Raw genomic sequence first — 3039 nt, 5'->3', positions numbered from 1 at the left:
TCAACAGGTCCTGATCAACTACGCTCACTGTGCAACCTGATAATGGCTTTGAAACTCCCATCTTTTGGCTTGAAGGCACTCCAACTGTACTAACATCAGATAAATGCTGAGTACAAAACTCTACCGCTTCTTCAGCTATATACCGCTCAGCAATGCAACCTTCGGGACGAGTACGATTCTGAACATACCCCTTCAGCACTTTCATATATCTTTCAAACGGATACATCCACCTAAAATATACTGGCCCACATAGACGAACTTCTCTGACAAGATGTACTACTAGATGAACCATGATATCAAAGAATGAAGGGGGAAAGTACTTCTCAAGCAAACACAGAGTAACTACTACATCTTCTTCCAACTTATCTAGCTTGGAAACATCAACAGTCTTTGCACATATAGCATTGAAGAAGAAGCACAAACGAGTTATTGCATACCTTGCAGGCTTCTCCAAAACAGAACGAATTGCCACAGGGAGCAATTGTTGCATTAAGGTATGACAATCATGTGATTTAAGGCCAAGAAGTCTTGAATCTTGTAAAGATACAAGATTTTTAATATTTGAAGAATAACCTTCAGGGACCTTCATACCATAGAAAGAATTGCAAACCTCTCTCTTCTCTGCTCTTGACAAATTCCAAGGCCCAGGAGGCAAACGAGTACGTCTTTCTCCATACTGGGGTTGCAAATCAGTTTTGACCCCCATGTTCAATAAATCTAATCGAGCAGCAATCCCATCTTTATTTTTTCCAGGGATCTCCAGCAATGTACCAATGATACTATCGCAAACATTCTTCTCAATGTGCATAACATCTAGGGCATGCCTCACAGGAAGGTATTTCCAATACTCGAGATCAAAGAATATTGATTTCTTCTTCCAACAAACTCTGTCACCATTTTCAACCATATGCAGCACTTCTTCTCCGGTTAATGGCTCGGGAGGTATGCCATATTCAGGTTTCCCATTAAAAGCTGCACGTTGCCTCCTATATGGATGATTGATTGGTAACCATTTTCTATGCCCAATGTAACAAATTTTGTGGCCATTTTTCAACCTGTGACTAGGTGTATCATCGCCGCATATTGGACAAGCTTTATATCCTTTAACAACACAACCAGATAAGTTTCCATAGGCGGGGAAATCATTAATTGTCCACATTAATGCAGCTCTGAGTGTAAAGTATTCTCCATTATGTGCATCATACACTCCTCTAATCCCAACCCACAAAGATTTTAAATCATCAATCAAAGGCTCCAAGTAGACGTCTATATCATTTCCGGGTTGTTTAGGACCGGAAATCAATAAGGTTAACATCATGAACTTTCGTTTCATGCACAGCCATGGAGGGAGATTATATGTAACTAAGATAACCGGCCAACAACTATATCTGCTACTTAGAGAACTGTGGGGATTGAATCCATCAGATGAAAGAGCCAATCTCAAGTTTCTCGGCTCATTACCAAACTCAGGCCATTTATCATCAAGAAGTTTCCAAGACGGGGAATCCGCCGGATGAGACATCTGACCGCCAATTGATTTTCTAGCAGCATGCCAAGTCAAACTCTTAGCTGTCTCATGTGATTGAAACATCCTTTTAAACCTTGGAATTGGAGGAAAATACCACACCACCTTCGCTGGCACACCCTCTTTCAAGATTGAATCTTTGCCTTCCTTCCACCTTGAGATACCACAAGTAGGACAATTAGTTGAATCCTCATACTCCTTCCTATACAAGATGCAATCATTGGGGCATGCGTGCATTTTCTCATAACTCAGCCCCAATGCACACAAAGTCTTTTTAGCCTCATACATAGAGGTTGGTATTGTATTTCCTTCTGGAAGCAAATCGCCTTGAAGTATCAATAATTCTGTAAAACAGACATCACTCATCCCATGTTTTGCCTTCAAATTATACAACTTCACTAATGCCGATAACTTCGTGTACTTTCTACAACCAGGGTACACTGGTTGATCTCCATCCCCAATCACATTGGCAAACTCATACGGATCGGAACCAAAATCACCAAAATCACCAAAATCACCAAAATCATTATCATCCATATCAATTTCTTCAGACACAAAACTGTACCTACTATGGCCATCATCTTCTTCAACATTTCTACTAGCATTAGTAGTTGCTTCCCAAGGTTCTCCGTGAAATGTCCAATTTTTATAGCTTTGGTCAATTCCATTAAAGTATACGTGATCCCTTATAATTCCAACCCCAAACAACTTCAAATTAACACATTTAACACATGGACAACGGATATGTGTTGTAGTTAGAAGATTTTCTACAGCAAAGTTCAAAAATGCTTCCACCCCAAATTCATATGCCTTCGATCTTCTATCCGAGTGCATCCATGACTTATCCATCTCCGACACTATAACCTATTATCTATAATAAAGTGAAAATACAGGCAATGACCATCACTATAGCAGATTATACAAAGATCTAATAGCAAGTAATACACAACAGAGACGACGGGTTTTAAACAAAAACAGACGTATTTGGCATATATAGACGACGGATTTTCAACAGACGCCGTCTATTATAAGTAATACAAACGACGGTTTATGAAAAAACCGTCGTGTATAAGTAATACAACGACGGTAGTTTAAAAAAACCGTCGTGTAATCGTCGTCGTATGCCTAAAAAGGCGTCGTGTCTCAGTTTATTTTCAAGAACCCAAAACCCATTAAGAACACAACATATATATGAAACCAAGCAAGAAACCAACATATACATGAAACCAAGCATGAAAACAATAAATCCATTCCCAATTCAACATAACATAGGGTGATTAAAAGATCCGACAAAATTAAATCCATTCCCAATTCAACATAACAGATAATGTAATCCATGAACCCATTAAACAGAAAATCCATGAACCCATACCTATAAGCACATTATTAACAGATCGCAAAGCATATACCTAAAACCCTTTAACAAAACAACCTAATATCATTCAATGAATTTACAAGGGGAAGATAGGGTTTGTACTTACAGGTTGGACGAGCTCACAGATTCGACGGAGCCT

Source organism: Prunus dulcis, unplaced genomic scaffold (assembly GCF_902201215.1).
Source record: "Prunus dulcis unplaced genomic scaffold, ALMONDv2, whole genome shotgun sequence".
Taxonomy (NCBI): Eukaryota; Viridiplantae; Streptophyta; class Magnoliopsida; order Rosales; family Rosaceae; genus Prunus; species Prunus dulcis.
The sequence above is the reverse complement of the archived record's forward strand: the minus strand, read 5'-3'. Positions refer to the sequence as shown.